Source organism: Triticum urartu, chromosome 1A, assembly GCF_056163025.1.
Source record: "Triticum urartu cultivar PI428250 chromosome 1A, HENAU_Tu73, whole genome shotgun sequence".
NCBI lineage: Eukaryota > Viridiplantae > Streptophyta > Magnoliopsida > Poales > Poaceae > Triticum > Triticum urartu.
The window spans coordinates 516,581,144-516,609,107 of NC_141873.1; positions in this window are offsets into that span (position 1 = coordinate 516,581,144).

Below are 27,964 nucleotides of genomic sequence, written 5' to 3' on the forward strand. Positions count from 1 at the left end.
AACAACCAATGAAATGAACTTCAACTCAACCATTCCTCGGCGTTGGAAACGCTTGCTTTGAACCACAAGTGATTCTCTGGGACGGGCCATCGATTGTCGATCTGGAAACCAACGCAGGACTGATCATCCAGGCTGAAGCAGCCTACTATATCCCTACCAGGGTAGGGAACCACACAAATGTCCGAGGTATAGACACAGTTGCTTCTCATAAATGGAATTGTTAACGTTGTGTCAATAGCAGTTGGATCGCCTTTCACCATCATCGAATAGTTTTGTCCAACGAAGAGCGAGTTTTCTCCAAGACTATCAATTCTGTACCAGGGAGAAGGAGTTGGCACTAGCACACTAGTATCCATCCCGAATACCATGCAACGGGTGTTGGAATAGGTCCGGAGAGTGCAACCATGGGATACACCTGCTTCCTTAGCACTAACATCATCAGTGGGCTATATACACACAAGAAGAGGTGATCCATCAGAATTAGTTGTCAGGCGCCACAAAGTATATGGGCGCTGCTCGTCCTCATGCTCGTGATCATCACCATCGTCATCTCCCCCTTGGTTATAAAATTTTTCAAGTATAGGTGGTGGGATGTTCACAGGACCTTGGAAACACAAGAAGAAGGTTAATTAGTAAAGGGAAACTTGCTAACCCGCATGCATGTGGATGAAACAATTATAATTACGATGGAAGACAAACGTACCGAAACTACTAGGATGCCATGCAAAAATAGTGCCACGAGTGGTGGCAGAAAACACAAGGCCCTCGTATTGAATTGCGTCACAGTACTCATCCGTGTACAGAAACTGATTTTTGAGCAATATCCATCGAGTGAAACCATCAAGGACGGCAACAAGCTTGTCGAAGATAGCAACAACATCATAGTTGCTGTAATTCCAAGAGCGGTTGGGAACTCGACAAATTGCTATCTTTCGTAGAATACAGTCACCATGATCATATTTGAACGTGCGTACATTACCGGTGTGCTCAACCTCTGGGCAGTGTGCTGAGATTTTTGGAAGTGGAACCCGGTGACGAGTCTACATATTCACAAGTTCCCACTAGCAGTTGGACCCAATGTAAACAACCCAATCTCCATTTGCGCCCGCCCAAGCCTTGCCCTCAAGCGATGGCATCTTAACATCATACGTATCATTATCAAGCGGCATCAACTTGCACAGGGCGAGGCCTCCGTCGTGCCGGCGCCAATCATCATCAGGGTCATGACGAACAAGATAGGGGAGATCAAACCGCTCCTTGACTCTTGGGTTCTTTGTAATGATGTTATTAGTTGAGTCGAGAATGGGCTTGAACGAACCTGCCATGCTAGCCGAGGTGATGATGTCGCACCGATCAATGAGTTCCTCCACCACGTCATCTTTCAGATCGGGGCAAGAATAACGGGGGCGTTTCCGGCCTGTTCCCTCCATGGAGAAGACGATCGAACAATGGCAGAAGAAAGGGTGAAGGGCTGAAGGAAAATGGAGGAGGGAGAGGAAGAGCGTGCGACAACAGTTCCAAATCAAGAGGGAAAGGCGAAGAGTCGGTGGATGGTTGCGAGTTTGCCATGGTTCGCGAAGAGGCGCCCCGGCCTACACGTCCGTTCGGAAATACTCCCACTACTCGCCGTCGTCTCACTAATATGTTGGAACGGGACCACATGTCAACAAAACATGGTGTGTAATTTCTCGTGCAAAATGCGATCTGGCCGCGTTGGCCCGAGGTGCCGCATTAGTTATCGACCTTTATTTTTTTAATGGCGTGCCGATCAGTTTTGAAGCACGACTAACTGGTACTGTACACAGAGAAAATATAAACTACTCTACCACTACTCCACCTCCAGTACTAGTAGTATAAAAAATATATATAGGCTGGAGCTTGAGCGCTTTCTTGCTAAGGGCTGCTCACTTGCTTCTCACACTACCACCCTCTCTCCAGATCTAAAAAAGACGGCCCCTCTCTCCCTCCTCACCGGTGGTCACAGATCCGCCGGGGAAGAAAAGGACGTGCAGCGTTGACGCACTCATTGTCGGCGAGAGAGGTCACGCACTGATGACAAGGTCGTGCTCTCAGACCTAGCGCCCGCGCGGGATGGCCTCCGTCCCCAAGCTTGCTGCCGTAGTGTGTGCGGAGGACGACGACCACGAGCGAAGCCACTTCCCGCCGACCCTCAGGTATGCTACCTCTTTTCGAACCATAACCTTGTTCTACTGCCCCATCTGCCACGTCGTTGCATGTGGATCTTTTTCCACTCCACCATCTTCCCAATTTGCTATCCTCTGCTTTGCTGGCAACACAGACAAAAACCATAATTTGCACTATTAAAGGAAACCCTACTTCATGCAGACTAATCCATGTCTGGGTTGAATAAGGAAAGGAAGGGAGACTGTACTGGCCAAGAGAGTAGGCATCGAACCCGCATCTAGGTTGAAAAGGGGAAAATTAGTAGCTAAGGAACGAGTCTCGTGTCTCTTGGTTGAAGAAGGGTAGGAAGGCATGACAACGCAATAGAGAATGACCAGGTCGATCGGTTTGTTGTCCTCGCATAGAAAAAAGGTGGCTAAAGAGAGCAAAAATGGGACGTAATCCACATATGCTGCCTAGATATTTGTTTCTCTGGGCAACCATACCTCCCTCACCACTCTGCGTCCGTGGAGGTACATCGTACTGGTGCGCCCACTGTACGAATGAGCCTCCCATGCTCTTATTGCCACTTTTTTGCTGTTAGTATAATGCCAGCAGTAAAGTCAAGGAATGCTACTGCTAAAGTGATGCCACATTTAACTAATGCCGCTCTCAGTCTAATGCCACCGATAAATTTAAGCAATGCCATTTAATGTCACTGGATTATTTCAAGGTTAGCTGTTGATTGTGGATGTATTAAAGATTTTTCAGCTAAGGCATTCTAATGTTGTTGCACAGCCAGTATACCAACGATGGAACTTGTTACTACCTTCAGATTTTTGCACTGTTAATGCTTATAGATTACATACCTCACTTTCATGAGATAAGTTCATTTTTTTGTACAGTGTCACCAAAATGCCAAGGCGTTGATGTCATTTTATTTTGGTTAAACTGCACAGACAATTATGAAGACAAGAGGAAAGGTCAAGAGTGGGCACCTCATCCTCCGGTTGTTCTCTTGATTCGTTCGATCAAGTTTTTATGTTTGATCGATTATCAAGATTGGGATAGCAATTTTTAAGGTCCCCCCGAGTTCGAAATGATATTTACCTTGGAGGTACATGGTTTGCAATTTTTTTATACTGTCATTAGTTAGTAATGCTAGTTACCTTTAGACTTTTGTATTTGGTTTAATGCTCATGCAGAGCTAGTATACCAATGCTGAAACTTGTTACCTTTACATTTTGTATTGTTAATTCTTATAGAAACCTTCGAGTGCTAGAGTTTATTGAAATCTGTTCACTAAAACCATTGTATTGTACCCTGTAATAAACTAACTACTCTACTGTTGCACTAGCCACTGGATTAGTGTATATTTGTAGTATTCGAATGGTGTTGCATTAGCGTATGGACATAAATAAAGTATGGCAAGCTTTCCCAGATATGTGCTCAAGAAAACTACTACCTGTTTTTCTAAATACTAGACATTTGGGTACTTTAAATTGAACTGCAAAACCGTCTTATATTAAGGAACAAACGGTGTAGAGTTCACTCAAATTATCCCGGTAAAGCTAGTCACACCTTTGTTAAAATTAGTGTTCATTATGTTATCGGAGGAGGTCTGTATGTTTGTCTCTAATGCCTGTCGACTACATACCTGACATCATGATGTAATGTTAAGTCATTTCCTTTTGTACAGTGTCACTGAATTGTCAAGGCGGTGATGGCATTTTATTTTAGTAGAACTGCACAAAATTTGCTTAAAAGAAGAGGAAAGGTTAGGAATGGCTCAGTTTTTCAGAAAAAAACTATGTATGCCTTCCTGACATCAGCCGCTGTTGCTTTATTTATTCCTTCAAATAGGTGGTTAGAAACAGTCTTGCTACCATTTCCCATTATGAAATTGGAATGCTTATATTTGTGAGTCTATGCTTCAACTAGTGCCACTTTTAGAGTAATCACACTTTCAATATCTATGCAAACAGGGATGCTCGATTTTAGTGGAACTGCACAAAAAGTCCATCTGGTTCAACATTAGGAGCATGTTTTTTTTTCCAAACCTTTATATCCAATTGGTGGCACTATGAGCTATTTATTACGAAGGTACATGGTTTGCTACTATCTTGCTACTCTTTTTGTACTGTCATTAGATAGTAATACTAGTGATTTGCATGTGAATTTATTGGCAGGGTGGACCTACATTGGAGGTGCAGGACAGGATTCAATGATTGGATGCTCAATTTCGGTTGTATTGATTTCACCTCTTCCATCACTGCGAACATGGATATCCTTGGTCTGATGAAGAATAGGCGCTATATTTCTGCTCTGAACCAGCAAATCAATTCAGTATGAAATTGTCCAGGGCAAAACATAACTGTATCAGATTGTCTAGTGCAGAACATGACAGATGCTAAGCGGAAGAGACATGTTTAAACCGAAAATACAAGGTGTGGTATATGTTTACTAGCTGCTTGATATTTGTGCAGACAGAGATGTCTGCCCAATGCTATTTGGCAAACAAACAAAGTGTCCGCAATTTTGGTTGAACTGCACAAGAGAATAGTATAGTCACTACATGCAGTGCCATTTGAAAATAGACACAGAAAGATTGGATAGTCACTTCATGGACTACAGAAAAGTAGTACTGTACTATTTATTAGCCAACACTATGTACTTCATTGCTTTGGTCTGATTATACAATGGACATCATTTTGCCTAAGTTAAAGTTTGTATTCCAAAAATAGTCTCGTGGTGTGATCAAGAGAAGACCAAGAAGGCCAAGGGAACCCGAAAGAGTTCCCGACGCCAGGCGTTGTCGGACTCACCGACCGGTGACTCTACGGCGCTCTCTTCCCCCAAAGACGAGGAAGAAGAAGAAGATGCTCCCCCACCGACTGGGGGAGACAAGAATAGGAAGGCCGCCCCAACTGGGGAGGCCGGAGGGTCCAAGAAGGGAAGGACTCTCCTTCCAGACAGTTCCACCGCCGCCGACGAAGGCGAAGGCGAGTGGTTGCCCAGGGTCAAGCCCCTGGGGAGATCGTAAGTATTCGGATACCAGAGTAACTCCTAGGATTCCTTTGTCGCACTGCTTTCCCTAACGCTGAACGCAATTATGCAGGCCGCCACGAGCAAGTATCGATGTATCATCGGACGGCTCCTTGGGCTTGTCAGACATGGATAGGGATCCAATCCCGACCGCCACCTCCCCTCATCCTGCCGATGACGCCGAGGTGTTGTCTCAAGAGGCACCGGATCGAGGGGAGACAGTCCTGGAGGCGCCTCAAGGCGACCTTCCGGACTCCGGGAGCCGCGGGGACGGGGCCCCCGAGAGCTCCGAGTTCGGCCCTCAGCCAAACACCATGCCGGACCCTCCAGCGGTTCCGGGCTCGGGCAAGCGGCCTCCTTCTAAGAGGGGCAAGACGCCTGTGCCGGTGACCTCTGTCCATCCAGAGGCCCCGGACAATCTGCTGGAAGCGCTTCGCAGCGCTTCTATCGACGAGGAGCACCGCACTATCATGAGTGCGGTGATCCAGAAGGTTCAGTCCGCCAAGAGCGGATTGACTGAAGCCTGTGCCAGCCTTCTAACAGGCTTTGAGGTAAATGTTTTAAAATGTAGTAGAAATATTACCGCATAGACAGTAGCCCCTGATGCTTTGTTCGGTGTTCACAAAGAAAAGCCGAATAGACGATCAAATAATATCGCAGGAGTCTAATATAAGTATGTCAATATGCGTATGCAAGCTTCGCTGCTGGCGTCTGCCGCACTGACTGCAGAGGTTGCCGAACTGAAGCAGGACCTCGAGGGGTCCAGGAAAGAGCTCAGCCTTGCCAAGAGGCAGCTCGAGGAGAACAAGGGTAAGTAATACCCTGTCTTATGTATATATATAAGAGGACGTGATTGCAAAATGACAGGATCATCGTATGTTTGCCAGGGGCCACGACCGAGGTGGCGACCCTGAAGCAAGCGCTAACCAATGCCGAAGATACAGCTGCTAAGGAGCGCACCGAGCGAGAGAAGCACGAGGCTCGGGTGGGCGAGGTGCAGCAAGAGCTCCAGGCTCTTGTGGCGAAGCACGAGGCGTTGGAGCTTGACTCCAAGACGCGGGAGTCTGAGCTTGTCACGGCCCTTGAGAGTGTAAAAAGTGCCAAGGCAGAAGCCCAAAAGCCCCTCCAAGAGATCGACGCGATGAAGAAGATAGCGGCGGGTAAGGCTTTCTATATGCAAAGCAAGCATGTAAAAGTAAATTACCGATTACTTACCCGGATCCGGAGCTCTTCAGGAGCATTCGCAGATTTGCCCCATAGTGTGTCCGATGCCGCACAATATTACCAGGCCAAGGACAGAAGCTCGACGGAGAAGCTGTTCTGGTCTCAGTATGCTGAGGCCGAACATCCGGTGCCAATGAGCGACTAGCTGAAGCAGATGGTCGAGCTACATAAGGCGGCCGATCAGGCCATGAAGAGCTTTATGGTCCGGTTGTGGCCTGGCGACGCCCTTCCGAACAGCTTCTTCGGCCTGGTGAGGCGGCTCGTGGATGCCTGCCCGCGGCTGGAGGTCGTCAAGCGATCTGTCTGCATTGAAGGTGCACGTCGGGCTTTCGCCCATGTGAAATTGCAGTGGGTCAAGCTAGACGCCGTGAAGTTGATCAAGGAGGGGCCGCCAGAGGGCAAGGAGCACCGCCACCCCGAGATGTACTACGAGGGTGTTCTGCCGGGAGCCCGTCTCATCGCGGATGAGTGTTCAAAAGATGTAATATTTGAATGAGACTTGCTCGTGTGATCCTGTATGATGAAAACTTGTTTCATATGCGCTATGCAACGCTTGTGTGAATTTAAAATATTACCTTCTATTTGGTCATTTATCCAATCTAAGAGATGGCTAGTCCTCGGCTTCTGCCCCCATGCCACGAGTGCTGGGGTGCTCGGGATAAACCTGAGCACTCTTGTTCCCATATTTGGGTCCTTCGAGGGAGGTGCTCAGCACAACGAATAAGGCAACCGGACTAATAATGCTTTATCACTCTCACTTAGCCATGGAATTCTATAATTTTAAATTTCGGCGAAGCCCCGGGTATTCGGAAGGCCGAATTCGGGGCGCGATACACGCCTATAAGCCGGACAGGGCCGGCCCCTCACCCTAAGCGGCATAAGTCTTTAGGGACTCGAAAAACCTCGCCGAACAGCGACCAGTCTCTCGCCTTTTCATGACAGTCAGTTTTAGCTTTCTCTACTGAGGTACTGAACCCAGCAGAACCGAGGCACAATCGCAGTAGTTCTCCTAGCGCTACCTTAGCCGATAGAGCGGAACGTAAGGTACCAAAACATAGGAGCCAGGCAAACCTAACATTTGACCAAAGACATGATTCAGAGATGATGCATATGATGCTATAAGTTCGGGGTGCCGCACTTGCGGAAGTGTTCGGACTTTTCACACCACATTGTGGGGTACATAAGCCCCTGGTGTATTGGACGTACCATAGTGTACGGTTGCAAGGCGTCATTAATGAACACATAGATATATATATATATGTGTGTATAACAAGAATGCAATAATAGTCGTAATGTCATGCATTGTTTATTAAAAAATTGTGTTTAAAGCAGAGTGATACAGATAGTGTGATAAGCAAAGAGTAGGACTATGTCCCTTCCAAGGGCGAGCTGAGGAATGATATTAAATCGAATTTTTTGCTTGTTACTGTAATCAACCTGGGAGTTCCGTGGTATAACGTAGTTGTCTGCCTCCTTGGTTGCTGCATCATGTGTTCGGCAATAGTGTTGCCGGACAGTGTTTCCAGAGATTAAGGTCCTAAAAGAAAAAGAAAAATAACCAAACGGGAAGCCCCTAGTGCGGTTTAGGCCGCGTTTTGGGGCATGCCGTAGTTGTGCCCCCCTCCCCACCTGTGCCCATGGTATTTTTAATGCGTAATTATGTACGCGCGGCACGAATATCGCGGTTGGGCTGGGATTGGGGTGGCCTCCGTATTGCTACGCGAGCTCAGATCGCGCCAGGCGGTCTATTTGCTGATTGCCCCGAGCGCACTTGAAGGTGTCCGGGCTTTGAAGCGCCGAACTGGTTGATTGCCTTGAGAGGCTGCTTTGCGCTTCTGCTGCGAGGGCCGCGGTGTGCTCCTCTGTTTGAAGAGAGCACTCTGTGTTTCCATTGACTGTAATAACTCCGCGAGGTCCTGGCATCTTGAACTTGAGGTATGCATAATGCGGTACCGCATTGAATCTAGCAAATGTGGTTCGCCCGAGCAGCGCGTGATAACCACTGCGGAACGGGACTATATCGAAGATTAACTCTTCGCTTCGGAAGTTATCCGGGGATTCGAAGACCACTTCCAGTGTAATTGAGACTGTGCAATGGGCCTCTACACCTGGAATGACGTCCTTAAAGGTCGTTTTTGTGGGTTTGATCCTTAAGGGGTCTATACCCATTTTGCGCACTGTGTCCTAATAAAGCAGGTTCAGGCTGTTGCCGCCGTCCATAAGGACTCGAGTGAGGTGAAATCCGTCGATGATTGTGTCTAGGACCAGTGCGGCGAATCCGCCATGACGGATACTAGTGGGGTGGTCCCTGTGATCGAAGGTGATCGGACAGGAGGACCATGGGTTGAACTTTCGGGCGACTGGCTCCAACGCATATACGTCCCTGAGCGCACGCTTCCGCTCCCACTTGGGGATGTGGGTTGCGTATATCATGTTCACCGTCCGCACTTGCGGGGGAAACCTCTTCTGTCCTGCAGTGTGCGGCTGCCGGGGCTCCTCCTCGTCATCGCTATGCGGCCCCTTGTCCTTGTTTTCGGCAATTAACTTGTCCGCCTGCTTTAACACCCAACAATCCCTGTTGGTGTGATTGGCTGGCTTGTCTGGGGTGCCGTGTATTTGACACGAGCGATCGAGTATACGGTCCAAGCTGGACGGACCCGGCGTACTTTGTTTGAATGGCTTTTTCCGCTGACCGGGTTTAGAGCCTTTGAATCCGGCATTGACTGCCGTATCCTCAGTATTGTCGTTGTTAATGCGGCGCTTATGCTTGTTGTGACGTGACCTGCTATTGTCGTCCTTGGTATCTGAGGTACCATGGTTCTTTGATATGTTGTTACTCCGAGCCAGCCAGCTGTCTTCTCCCGCACAAAAGCGGGTCATGAGCGTCGTGAGAGCTGCCATAGATTTCGGCTTTTCCTGACCAAGGTGCCGGGCTAGCCACTCATCTCGGATGTTGTGCTTGAAAGCCGCTAAGGCCTCCGCATCCGGACAGTCGACGATTTGATTTTTCTTTGTAAGGAACCGAGTCCAAAATTGCCTAGCCGACTCTTCTGGCTGCTGAATTATGTGGCTCAAGTCATCGGCGTATGGTCGTCGCACATAAGTGCCCTGAAAGTTGTCAAGGAATGTGGCTTCCAAATCTTCCCAACAGCTAATGGAGTCCGCTGGCAAGCTGTTAAGCCAATGCCACGCTGGTCCCTTGAGCTTTAGTGGGAGGTATTTGATGGCGTGTAAGTCATCGCCGCGGGCCATGTGGATGTGGAGGAGGAAGTCCTCAATCCATACCACGGGATCTGTTGTGTCGTCGTATGATTCAATATTTACAGGTTTGAAACCTTCTGGGAATTGATGTTCCATTACTTCGTCTGTGAGGCATAAGGGGTGTGCGGCGCCTCTCTATTGGGCTATATCGCGACGCAGCTCGAATGGGTCTTGCCCGCTGTGTTCGGCCCAGACGGATTTTCTTTTACTGTATCCGGCGTGATGTTTGTTGTCTCACAGAGTGGTGCGCCCTCGTGATCCGTAGATCGATCTTTAATGCTTTGCCTTGTCCTCCAATATGTCTCGCAGGTCTGGCGTATCTCCCCATGCCTTTTTATTTGAATGGCATTGGGGTGGAGGCTGAGCTTTTGGCTGGAATGCCTCTCTATCGCGGCCACGAGGTGGCCGATCAGCCGTATCATATGCTTCTTCCTCCAGTCGAGGTAGTAACCTGCGCATTGGGTAACTCTTGGAGGGGCGCTTGAGTTTATATTCCTCGGCCGCGAGGACTTCAGTCCATTTGTCAGCCAGCAGATCTTGATCAGCTTGAAGCTGCTGCTACTTTTCCTTCAGGCTATTTGTCGTGGCCATAAGCCGGCGCTTGAAGCGCTCTTGTTCGATGGGATCCTCTGGTACGGCGAATTCATCGTCGCCGAGGCTTGCCTCGTCTTCGGAGGGGGCATGTGATTGTCATCCTCCTCCTCTCCATCTGCCGCTCTCTCAGGAGAGCTGGCTCCTCCATCCTCCTGCTCTAAATCTTGCTGGAGGGGTTTGTTGTTTTCTTCGGCACTATCCGGAGTGTTATTATCTCCTGTGTCGGTATCACCACTTTTGCTTTGGCGGGACTTAGAGCGGCGCCGCTGACGTCGGCGTTTGGGTTGCTTCTTGGAGGGGTCATCCTCCGCTATCCCGTCGCCATTGCCTTCTTTGGGTGTATCCACCATGTATATGTCATATGACGAGGTGGCTTTCCAGTGCCCTATAGGTGCTGGTTCATGTTCGTCTCCTACATCGTCGTCCATACCGTCGATGTCTTCGGAGTCGAAGTCGAGCATGTCGGTTAAATCATCGATAGTGGCTACGAAGTGGGTGGTGGGTGGGCGTCGAATTTCTTCATCGTCCGCATCCCAATCTTGTTGGCCATAATCCGGCCAGGGCTCTCCTAACAAAGAGAGAGACCTTAGTGAATTCAGAATGTCGCCGAAGGGCGAGTGCTGAAAGATATCCGCGGCGGTGAATTCCATGACCGACGCCCAATCGGATTCGATTGGCAGGGGCGCGGATAGTTCGGAGTCAGAAAAAGAGTCCGGCACCTTGGAATCACGGGCTGCGCAGAGGATTATGCTGGTGTTTGGCTCGATCGCCGTTGAGACTACAGCCCCTGAGGCGGTGTCTAACCACCCGTCCTCGATTGGTGCAGTTGGCTCCGAGCTAAGGGTCGGAGCTGATGCGGGCGCGACCTCTGGGGTACTGTTCGGCGGCAGAGCTAGGTCATACCCATCGCGACAGTGCGGCACGCCCGGCTGTGGCTCGAATCCGTCGAAGATCAAGTCTCCGCGGATGTCGGCCGTGTAGTTCAAACTTCCAAATCTAACATGTTGGCCAGGGGCGTAGCTTTCAATCTGCTCCAGATGGCCAAGCGAATTAGCCCGCAGTGCAAATCCGCCGAATACGAAGATCTGTCCGGGGAGAAAAGTCTCACCCTGGACCGCATCGCTATCGATGATAGTAGGAGCCATCAAGCCTAACGGCGACGACACAGAGGAACTCTCAATGAAAGCACCAATGTCGGTGTCAAAACCGGCGGATCTCGGGTAGGGGGTCCCGAACTGTGTGTCTAGGCCGGATGGTAACAGGAGGCATGGGACACGATGTTTTACCCAGGTTCGGGCCCTCTTGATGGAGGTAAAACCCTACGTCCTGCTTGATTAATATTGATGATATGGGTAGTACAAGAGTAAATCTACCACAAGACCAGAGAGGCTAAACCCTAGAAGCTAGCCTATGGTATGATTGTATGTTATGGTTGTTGTCCTATGGACTAAAACCCTTCGGTTTATATAGACACCGGAGAGGGTTAGGGTTACACAAGGTCGGTTACAAAGGAGGAGATATCCATATCCGTACTGCGTAGCTTGCCTTCCACGCCAAGTAGAGTCCCATCCAGACATGAGACGAAGCCTTCAATCTTGTATCTTCATAGTCTAACAGTCCGGCCAATGGAGATAGTCCGGCTGTCCGGAGACCCCCTAATCTAGGACTCCCTCAGCGGCCTGCATCGTCTAGTTAGCTAAGAGTAAGTTAGTACTTGTACGCTACTAGACTGTTAGTGCGAGTAGACAGTTAACTTGGCTATGATGATTGTCAACGTGGAAGCTCAGTACTCTATATGTGGATCAGACCTGTTACTTTTCTGTGAATGTTGAACTTTCCTTTTGAACGTATGGAATGGGCTGTTATTTTTTTAAATGGGTTGTATTTGTCCTCCACGGTTTAGAGGCTGACTTGTGGGCCAAGCAAGTTGACGCGTACACAATCAGGAGATGATTGTACATGGAGAGGATGACAGAAGGGACCCGCCAAGGTCATGGCAGTACGCAAGGAAGTGCCTCCTTATTTCAAGCCAATAAAAATGGCTCCTCCTAGTGGATTTTTGACATCTGGGTCCCATGCCATTATCAATGTAGTCAATAAACGAGAGAATTGCACAACGAGCGGCTGACACCAAGGACCCAGCAGCTCGCCCAGTTATTTTTGTTTTGGGTTAATTTGATAACTGCCACTCCAGATCTTGTGTATCCAAGAAATGCCACTGCAATTTCCAAACTTTGAAAAATGCCATTTCATGCCATTTCTAGTGGCATTTTTCAAAGTCTGTAGTGGCGTTTTTCAAAGTTTGCAAACTGCAGTGGCGTTTTTCAAAGTTTGCAAAAATTGTAGTGGCATTTTTCAAAGTTTGGAAATTGCAGTGGCATTTTTATGAGTCGCCATAATTGGAGTGGCATTTATCTAATTTGTTTTTGAGACAAAAGCAGGGTGTCAACTGGGCTGTGCGGGACACTCTGGCCTGTCTAGACAGCCTTTTCTTTTATGTTTACCACAGACCAGCCCAGTAGTTTTTTCTCTTTCTGAAAATGGCTAGCCCAGTTCTTTTGTGATTTGTCTAGTAAGTCGCTTTATCAGGCCTGTTGGGCTGCAAATCTTTCAAGACGAGAAGAGCTTCATTCGGCTGGTCGAGAAAATGGTCTATCAGTAATGAGAAATGGGTTGTACATTTTTAAAACACATCAAACCGGCAATTATTTTCAAATATCTTTTTTTTCATTTTGAGATTTTAAATTGCATTGATTTTTATGCTTGGAAAATTTATTGGATTTTATATTGATATACATTTATTTTTAAAATCAGTCTGAATGTGACTTGAAATTTCGGGATTAAAAATAGTTCAGACCGCAGCGACATATGCAAAATTTCGTATAATTTTTTAACCGTGGCCACAATATGGGCTATAATGCTAACATAAAGAATATGGGCTCCAAAAAAACCCGTAAGAATTAGCAAATGGGCTGTAAATTATTTGAAATAATGGCAGATGGGTTGTATGTTGTTTTTCACAGATTTGAGGCTTTCGATAGATGGCCTGTATACTGTTCGATGTCCATCCAACGATCGTCGTGCTTCTTCAATCTCTGCTCCTCCTGCTCCAGCTGCTCAAACAAGCGTCGGCGGGACTGCCTGCTCCCTCCTCCCCGCGGTCGGCTGTGCTGCCGCGCAGGCCTCACCGCCCCACCGTACTCCCATCGCTGGCCTAGCCATCCCTCTACTCACCCACACCTGCTGTTATTCTCCGACGACGGCAGACAAACCAGTAAACCCTCATACAGTCATACTCCCCTCCGCGTGGGAAACAAAAACAACGACCGAGTCTTCCCTGCCTCCGTGTCGTTCCCTTCCTAGGCCTCACCGTCGTCCACCGCCCTGGTGCTCTCGGCGTGGCGTGGTCAGCTTGGTCAACGACCGACATGCATCTGAAGTGGACTGTATGTGGAGAGGCTGACAGCTAGGTCCACGACCGCACGCAAGGAAATGCCTCCTTATTACGCGCAAAATAATGATTTCCTCCACCTGACATCTAGGACCCACCGAAACGGCCTCTGTATTTCACGAAAAAAAACATTACCGCCGCTGACAGTTCGGACCCACCAGCTATATCTTCGCACGCAAGGAAGTGCCTCCTTATTACGCACAAAAAAATGAATACTCCTCCTGCTAGCTGGGACCCAGTATAGTGGGCCTACTAAGTTGACGGGGACGAAGGGCTTTGTCAACTTAGTCAATATGCACGATTCTAGCTCGACTGGCCATACGATGTCCATCCAACGGTCGTAGTGCTTCTTCAACCTCTGGTCTTCTTGCTCCAGCCGCCCAAAGCAGCGCCGGTCGTGCCGCTTGCTCCTGCCTCCCGTGGCCGGCTGTGCTGCCGCAGAGGCCTCACCGCCCCCATACTACTCCCACTGCTGGCCAGTCCATCCCTCCACTCCACTCACCCACACCCCCTGTTATTCTGCGGCGATGGAAGCGCAGCCGAACCAGTGAACCCTCGTACTCCTCTCCATGTGGACATCACTGCCGCGTCTTCCCCGGCTCCGCGTCGTCCCCTTCCTAGGCCTCACCTTCGTCCACCACCGTGGTGCTGTCGGCGCGGCGTGGTCAATGTGGTCAACGACCGAATTCCATCAGAAGAATACTGTACGTGGAGAGGCTGACAGCTGGGTCCACGGCAGCTGCAAGGAAGTGCCTCCTTATTACGCGGAAAATAATTATTCCTCCACCTGACAGCAGGGACCCACCGGATGCCCACTAGTATATCGCAAAAAAATGTTTGCCCCTGACTGCTGGGACTCACCCGACGGGTCACCGTATTTCGCGAAAAAAACGTTCCCCCTGCTGTTAGCTCGGACCCACCGGAAGTGCCTCCTTATTACACACAAAAAAATGAATACCCCCCTGCTAGCTGGGACCCACCTTGGTGGGAGGCTGACTTGTGGGCCTACTAAGTTGACGGGGACGGAGGGCTTTGTCAACTTAGTCAATATGCACGATTCTAGCTCCAGTGATCATACGATGTCCATCCAACGGCCGTAGTGCTTCTTCAACCTCTGGTCTTCTTGCTCCAGCCGCCCAAACCAGCGCCAGTCGTGCCTCGTGCTCCTGCCTCCCGTGGTCGGTTGCGATGCGACGGAGGCCTCACCGCCCCCTACTACTCCCATCGCTGGCCAGGCCATCCCTCTACTCACCCACACCCCCTGTTATTCTGCGGCGATGGCAGCCTCACACCGCAACGAACCAGTGAACCCTCGTACTCCTCTACGTGTGGGCATCCACTGCCGCGTCTTCCCCGGCTTTGCGTTGTCCCCTTCCTAGGCCTCGCCGTCGTCCACCACCCTGGTGCTCTCGGCGCAGCGTGGTCAACATGGTCAAGAAACGGCTTCTGTCGGACGTGGACAGTACGTGGAGAGGCTGTTAGCTGGGTCCATGGCCGCAGCAAGGAAGTGCCTCCTTATTACGTGCAAAATAATTATTCCTCCACCTGACAGCAGGGACCCATCGGACGGGCCACCGTATTTCGCCCCCCTAACTGCTGGGACCCACCAGCTACATCTTCGCACGCAAGGAAGTGCCTGACAGTCGGGACCCACCTGGTCGAAGCGTACGTAGCGTTGTCATTCTGGTCGCGAACGTGTACGTACATATATACTGGTGGATGTAGAGGTGCGCACGTGTCGTAGTAGAGGCGGCCAGGGTGCAAGAAAGAAAATACGGCCACGTATATGTACATACGGGCGGGGTCTCGAACGCCTACTCGCGCGTACGTACGGCGAGGGCTCGTTGACATGGCTGGGTCGGAACGGAGAAACAACATCGTCGTCGTGTTCATGGGGAGGCAACGGAATGCCTCGTGTTCATGGGGAGGCAACAGAATGTGTCGTGTTCATGGGGAGGCAACGGGATGCGTCGTGTTCATCAGGAGGCAACGGAACGCGTGGGAGCCAACAGGCTGGGTCGGAACGGAATGCGTGGTCGTGTTCATCGGGAGGGCTTGGACGGAACAGGCGATGGAAACAAGGCCTAGCGTACCGCACAACGAAGGAAACAGACCTCCTATGTTTGGAACGGAGTCCTGTTGATCGGGAAGGGTCTGGCGTACCGCAAAACGGAGGAAACGGACCTCCTACGGTCGAAATGGGGGTCCTGTTGATAGGGAGGGTTGTGGCGTACCGCAAAACGGACGAAACGGACTTGTGTTGGAGCGCTACGGTCGAAACGGGGGTCCTGTTCATCAGGAGGGGTGTTGCGTACCGCAAAACGGGACTCTGCGGGATACTGTTCATCTCCATCGTCGACCCCCTCCAGCCTCCATGAGCTACTGTTCATCCACCGTCGACCTCCTCCAGCCTCCACCTGCGACTTTTCATCCATGGGCTCATGTTCATCCAGCCTCCACCGCGCGCTACTCCACCGGCTATTGTTCAACCAGCCCTCTCCACGGGCACCTGTTCAACCACCCCTCCACGGGCTACTATTCATCCTGCCCTCCACCATCTACTGTTCATCCAGCCCTCCACGGGGTGGTCCTGTTCATCCAGCCATCCACGGGGTCCTGTTCATCCAGCCCCAACCGGCTCGATCGGTCGGGGTCCTGTTCATCCAGAGGCAACACCACGGGGTCCTATTCATCCACCCCCACCGGGAACTGTTCATCCAACCCCCCCCCCCGCAACGCTCACTGTTCATCCAGAGGCAGCATCGATCGGCTTCAGTTAGCAGCAGTAGCGAAGGAATCGCTCGATCGGGTTCAGTTAACAGCCATCGATCGATCGCTCGGGTTCAGTAACGCGTGGCCTGCAGTGCAATCGCTCGGGTTCAGTTAGAGCCCAACGCCTCGCTCGGGTTCAGTTAGAGCTAACGCCTTGCACACACGCGCGTATGTGTACGAGAGAAACGCGCATCGCTCGGCCCCCGACCTCCCACCGTAACCGGGAACTCCCCGAAATTTTCCTCGCCCTCGCTTCTACCATGGTTTTTTCCGTCATGGACGGCCCAAAGAATGTCATGCAGTTGCGTCTCTGGCCGGCCCAGGATGAAAAGCCCATTTTTTGTCATTATTTTTTATCATAGAAGTAGGAGCCCACCACATCTATGATGATACCGGGTTTTGTCACAATTATCGTCATAGAAGTGTCATATGTATGACAAAAAAAAATTCGTTCGGCCCAAAATGTCATGGATGTGTCTTTTTTTTGTAGTGACTACCCAACACCAAAGGAGTAGGGCGGCACCTCGATCTTGATAGTAATCTATCTACTCCTCTTTCAAACACACACACACACATACACACACACTCGCTAGTTGTGCCTCTGTGCCTACCGCGCACACTCTCGATACGTCTTTCTCTCCCTCCCCCTCCCCCCCCACCCCAACAATGACAGCAGAAGGGTGACAACTCAATCTAATCATAATCTGTCAATTGGTTTCTCTCTCAAACATTGTGTCTCTGTGCCTCGCTCAGTAGCCCCCTCGATATGTAGACTTCTCGCGCGCGCACAGCTGTAGTGACGATGATGCTGAACCCAGTGTGCCTCGTTTTTACCAACCTCATGTGATAGTTTTCACCCTGTTTTCTGATAATTAACAAGGAAACCTTTTCTTTATTACTACTAGTGAATCTGAAATCATTCGGGGCAGACATAAAATATATCACTTCAACCCAATTATCGCAGTAACTATTTTAAAAGAAACTAGCTAGATGCCGTGCGTTGCACAGAACATCAAGATGCATTTGTATGAGTAGTTTATCTTGTTAGAGGAAAAGTATGAACGAGGGAAGGCCGTATTTGCGAACGTGGAGAGGGGTGTGGGTATAATTTTGCAAAATTGCCATAGTTTTCTTCCAATCCGTTAGATATAAATCCGACGGCCTATATTGCAGGATGGCATGCACACCATCATCACCAACTCTGTTTTCTACTCCCTTCGTTCCAAAATATTTATCTTTTTAGAGATTTCAACAATTGACTACATATGGAGCAAAATGAGTGAATCTACACTCTAAAATATGTCTACACACACATCCGTATGTGGTAGTCCATTTGAAATTTGAAAACGACAAATATTTAGGAACGGATGGAGTATAAGAGTATACATGGAGATTTATCTCCAGCATGGTCTACAACAAAAATGTGCTGGACTGGTTAGCGCCAGATGCTCGCAACGCGATGACATGAGTTCAAATTCTGTCTTTAACTTTAGATTTTTATATTATATATTACTTATTTAATATATACTTCTTTCGTTACTGTATTGACAGTGGAACCCATAGAGTACTTAGAATACAATATTAAGGATGGACTTGTTTCTTTTTAACTTTCTGTACGAAGCTGTAGCCACCCTACAAGTCACGTGTACACTGTACATGCAATTAACTTTTTATAGAGGGACAATCATACACGCAATCAACTCAAATGGATTGGATGTCACTCTATTATTTCCAGCATAAGAGCATCTCCAACGGCAGCCGGCAAATTTCCTCCCGCTTCCTTCCGCGAAGGACGACATCAAACGCCAGCGGCATACATTTTCACAACTCTAACCAACCAGATGAAATTCGTGCAAACATGGACTGATTTCATATAAGCATGAAGAATTTCATATAAAAAAGCCGGATCTTCTATAAACATGATGGATTTCATTACATTTACATGATCTAAGCGGTGCCAATCCGGCTCTCTTGGTATAATTAATACTCCCTCCATCCGGTAATACTTGTCCTAGAAATGGATGTATCTAGACTTATTTTAGTTATAGATGCATACAATTTATCCATTCTTAGAACAAAAATTTCCCGCCAGCTGGAGAGGGAGTACATAATCTAAATGGCCGCCCGCAGATCCCTTTGTCTTCCTCATGTTCGGCAGCACTTTGCGGGGTCGACGAAGGTCCTCGGAAGAGACGAAGAAGCAAAGAAATCACCTGAATGCGCAGTCGTCGCCTCGGAGGTGGCCTTCATGGGACCCAAGTGGCGGCGGCCTCCTGTGTTCTACTTCTCCTCGATGATGGCGGCGGACACGGAGAAGCTGGCCACTGACTCGTCACTCTCCACGCACCCGGCTTCTGTCTCTGCCTGCATGGCGCTGCTGCAGGCACGGGAGGCGCTCCCACAGACACAGGATGCGCGGCACCGCAGACACTAGTGGCGCGGTACGACGCGACAGCGACGACGCCCGTACCGGTGTGCTCGCCGCCGTGCCGGCGTGGAGAACTCGCCACTCCTCATCGAGCTGAACTGGAGCGGCGAGTTGCTGAACCACGCGCCTGCTTGGGGCGGCAACTGGCACCGTCGGGCCAAGCGAGGTTGGTGAAGCACCGAGCGGCCTCGCCCATATCCGGAGGGCTCGGCGGGCCACCTAGCCGGGTAATATGCCGGAGAACGGCTCCTCGGAAGCCATCAGAAGAGTGGAGAGAATGGTGAAGGAGGAGATGGGGAAGTGGCGGAGGGGTGCGATTCTTGCCCGCTGTCTGTCTGGCCTCGTGTAAATAGAGGGCGAACGGTAGGAGCTTGGCCGGTGTCTGGCCTCGTTTAAACTGAGGGCGGACGGGAGGAGCTCGGCTCGTGTTGCGTTTAATTCTGGCCCGCTCATGAATGGACATGTGGCCGGAGTAGGTTTATCGGTTTGCATGCGGGTTTAACGAAGGGATTTGATGGAGGCGAGGAGGCGTGTTCAGCCGGGCGTGCAGCGGGCGGCGCAGTACTATTCGATTTGACAGCGGGCGGCGCAGTTCCCGATATGGCTTTAATGCAGACGAGGGAGGGAGTAGCGGTTCCCAAAATGTTGAACGGCCAATGCATCCTCCTTCAATTAATGCTTGAGGGAAGTAATGGGAGGAGGAATGGGAAAAGAGGCTGCACGATGTGAATGCAATGCAGTTTGCCCTCATATAAACGCGCCCTCCATTCCAATGCATCTACCACATCGTACGCACCTAAGCATTTGCCTAAGCACCTACACTAAGCGCAAAAGAGCTCACTCCAGACCCATGGCGGCGATGCGTGCGGGCGACCAGCGGCTGTGCTAGATGGTCCACGACGTCGGCCTGCGGCATGGCGCCGAGGATCGTCTCCAGACGATGTTGGAGACCAGCTGGTGCATGGCCGCCGTCGAGGCCAACTACGACTCTCGCTTGGACCAGATGATCGTTGCCACCACCAACAAGTTCACCATCCTCAATAAGCTCGCGGACGACATCGACGTACTCCTCCAGCCCGCGCGCCCGGGCTCCTCATTGCCTGCCACCCTAATCGTCCTCCATGACCAGAACCTCTTTCAAGCACTCGTGGCCCTGCGACTGCCCGCCGACGCCACGAAGAATGTCCACCTAGAGGTCACGCTCGCCGTGAGGCGCCTCGCTCTGCAAGAATTCGTCGACCTACACATCCACGTGTACGAGCAGATCGTGTACATAGGTATCTACAAGGCCAGTGAGGATGCTACGACGTTGGCCTTCCTCAACCGGCTGGAAGCCTTGGATGCCTTTGCTGAGAAGCACCTCAACCTCACCACAAAAGCCGCCGCGCCTTAGCCGCCGGTCAGTGGCCCGACGCACTAAGTTGAGGAGGAGGAGGTCGTACGTTGATGGATGCATCTTTCTTCTTTCCTTCTGTAACCACCATTGCGATCACATCATCATCGTGGCCTTAATTCTTATTATGTTGTTGCATTCTCGTTCCAGTCAATACCGACATGTGTGTTCCCTTTGCTTAATTATATGCATCACTGTAACTAGTACTCCATCCGTCAATTTATAAGTTGTGCTTACCTTTTCCATCAACTTCGTGCAACGCGCGGGTATCTTGCTAGAAACACTAGAACATGTCGGACCGCATGTGACCAAACCGACGATGCGCCAACCTAGCTACTACGTACCCTGCTTATCTGGCGGAAATAGCCCCGCCCTAGCGTTTCCAATTGTTATTTCTATCGATCGATCGTGCCAAGGAGCAGAACCAAAATGTTACAATTTATACATGTTTCTCTACTCCTACTCCTATGAAAGACTCAGCTGGTGATGGTGGTGTGTCTGCCATCCGTCGTTTCTGACCATTAGATCTGCATCTAACGGCTGTGAGGTAAGTTGTGGCATTTTTACAACAATAGCCCACTTCTATGCTCCAATTTGCAGAAAACCCCTTATTATCTTGAAAGCAACCACATCCCTCCCTCACCTCATCAAAACAGCCTGAGAAATATATACTCCTATAAAAGACTCAGTTGGTGATGGTGGTGTGTCTGCCATCCGTCGTTTCTGACCATTAGATCTACATCTAACGGCTGTGAGGTGAGTTATGGAATTTTTGCAACAATAGCCCACTTCTCTGCTCCAATTTGCAGAAAACCCCTTATTATCTTGAAAGCAACCACATCCCTCCCTCACCTCATCAAAACAGCCTGAGAAATATATTTTGAGTGAAAAGTACTCCCTCCGTTCCTAAATATTTGTCTTTCTAGAGATTTCAATAAGTGACTACATACGGAGCAAATGAGTGAATCTACACTTCAAAATATGTCTATATAATCTGTATGTGATAGTCCATTTGAAATCTCTAAAAATACAAATATTTAGGAACGGATGGAGTAATATATTAGGAGTATATCAAAACAAGAGTGATTTCTTTCAAGTTCATGAACAAGTACTACTATTCTACTACTTTGGATCCGTCGCAACGCACGGGCACATTGCTAGTAAAAGGAAAAGGCCTGTCGCATTCGCGTCGCACTCCCCCCACACATGCCCGGGAATCGGGAGTACTCCATGGCCCGTCCGACACGACACATAGCTTAGGGAAGGCATGTTGCCTAGCATTTTCACTTCGATGTGGGACCGCCATTGAGCAAACCGACTATTGGCAAACCGCACCCCGCCCGCCGCCGGGTTGGAAAACAGAAACGGCGGGAAGATCTAGCTGTAGCACGGAAGCCAAGAAATTTGGTGTCAGATGGGGCTCGTTGATAGAGTAGAACCAAGTTTGTAGTACTCCCTCCGTCCCAAAATTCTTTCTTAGATTTGTCTAGATACGGATGTATCTAATACTAAAACATGACTTGATACATCCGTATTTAGAAAAATGTAAGACAAGAATTTTGAGACGGAGGGAGTACTATACAACTAGTACTACCACTATACAACTAGTAGGTACGTGCACGGCACAACATCGTAGGAACAAAAAACGGGAAGATCTTGTTTTGGGTGATTTATCTTTTTTCAGTCAACATAGTAGTATGAATAATATGATGTGGGGGGCACCCATGAAGCTTATGTGGCTTGGTTGCATGACTATGAAAGGTTGGAGAAAAATAAATAGATAATGTGTTTAGAGTGCACTCCACTAAACAAATATACTTTGGATCCATTGCAACAGGCCACCACATCTATATCTATACCCCCTATATAGTGTGTGAATAACTTTGAAAGTTGGTCGTTGGATGAAGCCAATCCGATGGTACAAAGATGGCAAATCCAAGCACTACTGACCGTTGGATATCATCTACATTCCACCAGATTCTGCCACATGTAGAATCTAGAAGACTCCATGGTTGAACTTCATTCATGACTAACTTTGCCACAACTAAGCTTAGGTAAAGTGTGTCTGCCACAAAAAATGTGGCTACACAAAATGGCCACCACAAGTGTGGAAAGATTTGGCAAGAAGTTGAGTCTATGACATGTGGACCATGTAGCTAGAAAAGTGTGGCAAGCCACAAGTGTAGCAATGAACCAAACACATGCCTGCTGTGTTTGGTAGGGTGTATGAAGGGTGCATGATCCCAAGAGTTCCCTTCTTGACCCACTTTTGGGTGTTTGGTAGAGTGTATGGAGGGTGCATGAGTCCACACTAGATTAGCACAAATACACTAGAAGCATGCATGAAGAGAGCATACATGAAGAGGGGTGTTGAGTTGAGCATGCATGAAGAGGGAACAACTATGCTGAGACGAGAACGCAACTAAACGCACTTATGGCACGCCTAAGCTTAGGCATGGCAACCTTAGGCTGCAAACAAAACCATAACTTTGAAAGTTGGTCGTTGGATGAAGCCAATCCGACGGTACAAAGATGGCAAATCCAAGCACTACTGGCCGTTGGATATCATCTACATTCCACCAGATTTTGTCACATGTAGAATCTAGAAGACTCCACATGTAGAAGCATAATGCACAAACCACCAGAATCTCATGCATACAATGCACGTGTACCTTACTAGTAGTTGGTAGTAGTAAGAAACAAATTCCGGGTTTGGCACGAGCTCGTACTGCGGGAGCACCACAAGGCATGTCGCAGGAGTTACATTTCCCTCTCGGGGCCCACGGGACCGACTTCAGTGGCTTAGTGCCCGGCCTATGAGTCAATGACATGCGGACCTTAACTGCGGCTAGCCCACATGTCATTCTCATGTTGGTGGTGTGGTTCGCAACTCACTCGTTTGAGATGAACCGACCGGTGGTGGCGTGGCCGTGGCGAGGGTGCCACAGCTGGGCGTCGGGGTGTTACGAGGCATAGATGGCCACACCGGCGGGTACTACCTGTAGTACAGAAGTACTCCAGCTGGGGATTGATGCCCGGGACGAAATGTGTCACAGCCGCTGGATGAAAATTTGATGGTGCGGGAGTACGGATCGGAGCACAGTAGTGGAGCAGGCAAACCGCATCCAATCGGGTGTGGCTGTGGTAGAAACTTGATGGTCGCCGCAGTTCAGTTGGCCCGCATGTCATGCACACAAAGGCAGAGGAGCGGTGGGGCCGATAGGGATGAGGCGCACATCGGGGGGATGAGGATCCCCTGACGTGAACAATCCTATCATTCTATCACTGACATGTGGGACCTGCAAGTGTGGGTCCCACTAGTCAGTGAAGGAAAGGCAGGGTAAGGAAGTGATAGCCACGTCAGAGGATCCATGTCCACATCGGGGGACGTCGTGCTTACAGGTAGGGTTGGAGTGGCGTTGTGGGAATCACCTGTGGGTGTGGCAGTGGTAGAAACAAGAAATGTGATGGTCGTCGTGGTTCAACTTCCATGGACAAGTTGTCATGTCTGCTGACACATGTATATCAAAACTAGAGTGTTTATATTTCAAGCACGTGAACAACTATTATTCTACTACTTTGGATCCATTGCAATGCACGGGCCAGCACATTGGTAGTAGTAGTGTCTATCTCTATCTCTAGAGGCCTTCCCTCGTTCATCCTTTTCTCTCACAAGATAAACTACTCATACAAATGCATCTTGATGTTCCGTGGTGACAAACCAGGGGACTTGTTTCGTATGGGACACATCCTACTATATACTCCCTCTCTCCCAGTTTATTTGTTTTGAATCTTTTCATTTTATAAGTTTCAAATTCAAATTTAGAGGGGCAGTGGGGCCAAGAGGGGTGAGCCGCAGGTCGGGGGACGTGTGGAGTCATGGGTTCGTGCAGCGTCGTGGGAATCGCGTGTGGCTATGGTAGAAACTTGATTCTCGCCGCATTTAAGGTGGCCCACATATCATGCACACAAAGGCAGAGGGGCGGTGTAGGCGAGAGGGGTGAGGCGCATGTCGGGGGACGTGGTGCCGTGGGTTGGAGCGGCGTCGTGGGAATAGCGAGTGGCAGTGGATGAAACGTGATGGTCACCGTAGTTGAACTTCCGTGGACAAGCTGTCATGTCTACGGACACATGCATTGCATACCGATCGCTGGAAGGAGTAGTAGAGAAAGCTAGGCGGATAAATATTTCCTTATAGTCAAGCGGACCCACACTACTACTTGTTCCAAAGCCATGCACACCATCGAAATAGTCCATTTATATCAATATACATAGAGGGAATATTTTTTTACAAGAGAGGAAATAGTTCATCCATCCATAATGCCCTGCTGGTGGTGCAGCATCTTCTTCTTGTTGTTGTTGTTCTCATTTTCTGTGGGAGACGGCTTCGCAACAAGCTCTCTGGACCTTGCAGCTATCTCGAAACTCACACGGGCATCGAGCACAGCATATTTTATCCACTCGTACGTCAAGGGATAATTCTCCCATCCAGACGACCTTAATGCCAGGGTCTCGTCACCCTTCTGAAGATTTGTTCCGAGCACAAAATTTGCTACGTCGAATAGGGATGGTGTCAGTTTATCACAATCTTCTACGGGAATTTTTATTCTAGTTTGTATGTCAGCGATGCTTTTCAAATCAAGGTTGTACGGCTCCAACTTCTGTTTGTCCCCTGCGATGGCTGCCCCACAGAAGTATATGTCCTCCCGAGACAAGATATTGTGAAGCTCACCTGGTATGGAGGGCGCGTGTATGATGTGGTACACCAAAACATCATCTTCGAGGCACAGCTGAAGGACAGCGGCGCGTTGGATCTTCCTAGTGGCACGCTCCGTGTACTCTGCGTCGAGACCGATGACATTCATCTCCACCTTTTGGAGGGAGTTGGATACATTGTTGATCCACTTCCGAACAACCCTTGGGTGGTCGGTGACTATGGCAACTATGCTCAACGAGCCTTCGACGAGGACATGTTGGACGCTAAAAACCTGCATCTCGATCTCCTTCGCCATTTGGAACTGCTGGACCGGAGGGCTATGGTTTGGAGAATTAGGATTAGATGGCTAGTCTAACTAAAGAAGATGATTATTTATAGGGGCTTCGGAATTACTCCAGGAGGATGTGAAGAGGTTAAAACAATGTGAATGCAATGTGGTTTGGATGCAAATGAAGATCAAGGAGTAGTGAAAAAACCGAGGAAAATCGGTTCCCGATGGAGAAGTAAATGGGAGAAGTTATGCGCATGCATGAGGAGAGCTGCGGTGGTTTGACTGATGCATGCAATGGATTGGACGGGCTCTTCGGTTGCCTTTTATCTCTCCCACGCGCACAGAATGGCCCACTCGTATGCTGCAGTTTATTGGCTGGAGTCTGGCTGCAGCTGCTCATGCGTACTCTAATTAATGTTGTGAATGCGGGGCATGGAGGGAAATGGGCGCATGCAAAAGGGTATATATGTAGACTAATTAGAGAAATACTGAAAAAAGTTATGCGCAGACAAAAGAGGACCGGAGGGAGTACTACTCATGTTCCTACTACGGTTAAGGAATGTGCAGTTATCCTCAAAAAAAGAAAAGTCCTTCTTCGCGCTTCCACATGCACGAGAATTTGGTTCTGCTCGCAATATGGATGATAGCTAGAGGATGAAGTGAACCCAGAGGCATGCTAGCACGGGAGTGTACTCATGTTCCTACTGAAGGAAATATGCCCTAGAGGCAATAATAAAGTTATTATTTATTTCCTTATATCATGATAAAAGTTTATTATTCATGCCAGAATTGTATTAACCAGAAACATAATACATGTGTGAATACATAGACAAATAGAGTGTCACTAGTATGCCTCTACTTGACTAGCTCGTTAATCAAAGATGGTTATGTTTCCTAACCATGGACAAAGAGTTGTTATTTGATTAACGGGATCACATCATTAGTTGAATGATCTGATTGACGTGACCCATTCCATTAGCTTAGCACCCGATCATTTAGTATGTTGCTATTGCTTTCTTCATGACTTATACATGTTCCTATGACTATGAGATTATGCAACTCCCGTTTGCCAGAGGAACACTTTGTGTGCTACCAAACGTCACAACGTAACTGGGTGATTATAAAGGAGCTCTACAGGTGTCTCCAAAGGTACATGTTGGGTTGGCGTATTTCGAGATTAGGATTTGTCACTCCGATTGTCGGAGAGGTATCTCTGGGCCCTCTCGGTAATGCACATCACTTAAGCCTTGCAAGCATTGCAACTAATGAGTTAGTTGCGGGATGATGTATTACAGAACAAGTAAAGAGACTTGCCAGTAACGAGATTGAACTAGGTATAGGATACCGACGATCGAATCTCGGGCAAGTAACATACCGATGACAAAGCGAACAACGTATGTTGTTATGCGGTCTGACCGATAAAAGATCTTCGTAGAATATGTAGGAACCAATATGGGCATCCAGGTCCTGATATTGGTTATTGACCGGAGACGTGTCTCGGTCATGTCTACATTGTTCTCGAACCCGTAGGGTCCGCACGCTTAAGGTTTCGATGACAGTTATATTATGAGTTTATGCATTTTGATGTACCGAAGGTTGTTCGGAGTCCCGGATGTGATCACGGACATGATGAGGAGTCTCTAAATGGTCGAGACATAAAGATTGATATATTGGAAGCCTATGTTTGGATATCGGAAGTGTTCCGGGTGAAATCGGGATTTTACCGGATTACCGGGAGGTTACCGGAACCCCCCCCCCCGGGAGGTATATGGGCCTTAGTGGGCCTTAGTGGAAGAGAGGAGAGGTGGCCAGAGATGGGCCGCGCGCCCCTCCCCCCCTTGGTCCGAATAGGACAAGGAGAGGGGGCCGGCCCCCCTTCCTCCTCTCTCTCCTCTTTCCCCCCCTCCGCGAATCCTATTCCAACTAGGAAAGGGGGGAGTCCTACTCCCAGAGAGAGTAGGACTCCTCCTGGCGCGCCTCCTCTTGGCCGGACGCCCCCCCCCCTTTGAACCTTTATATACGGAGGCAAGGGGCACCCCTAAGGACACAAGTTGATCCACGTGATCATATTCTTAGCCGCGTGCGGTGCCCCCTTCCACCATAGTCCTCGATAATATTGTAGCGGTGCTTAGGCGAAGCCCTGCGACAGTAGTACATCAAGATCGTCACCACGCCATCGTGCTGACGGAACTCTTCCCCGACACTTTGCTGGATCGGAGTCCGGGGATCGTCATCGAGCTGAACGTGTGCTAGAACTCGGAGGTGTCGTAGTTTCGGTGCTTGATCGGTCGGGCCGTGAAGACGTACGACTACATCAACCAAGTTAACGCTTCCGTTGTCGATCTACAAGGGTACGTAGATCACACTGTCCCCTCTCGTTGCTATGCATCACCATGATCTTGCGTGTGCGTAGGAAATTTTTTGAAATTACCACGTTCCCCAACAGTGGCATCCGAGCCTAGGTTTTATATGTTGATGTTATATGCATGAGTAGAACACAAGTGAGTTGTGGGTGATATAAGTCATACTGCTTACCAGCATATCATACTTTGGTTCGGCGGTATTGTTGGACGAAGCGGCCCGGACCGACATTACGCGTACGCTTACGCGAGACCGGTTCTCCCGACGTGCTTTGCACATAGGTGGCTTGCGGGTGACAGTTTCTCCAACTTTAGTTGAACCGA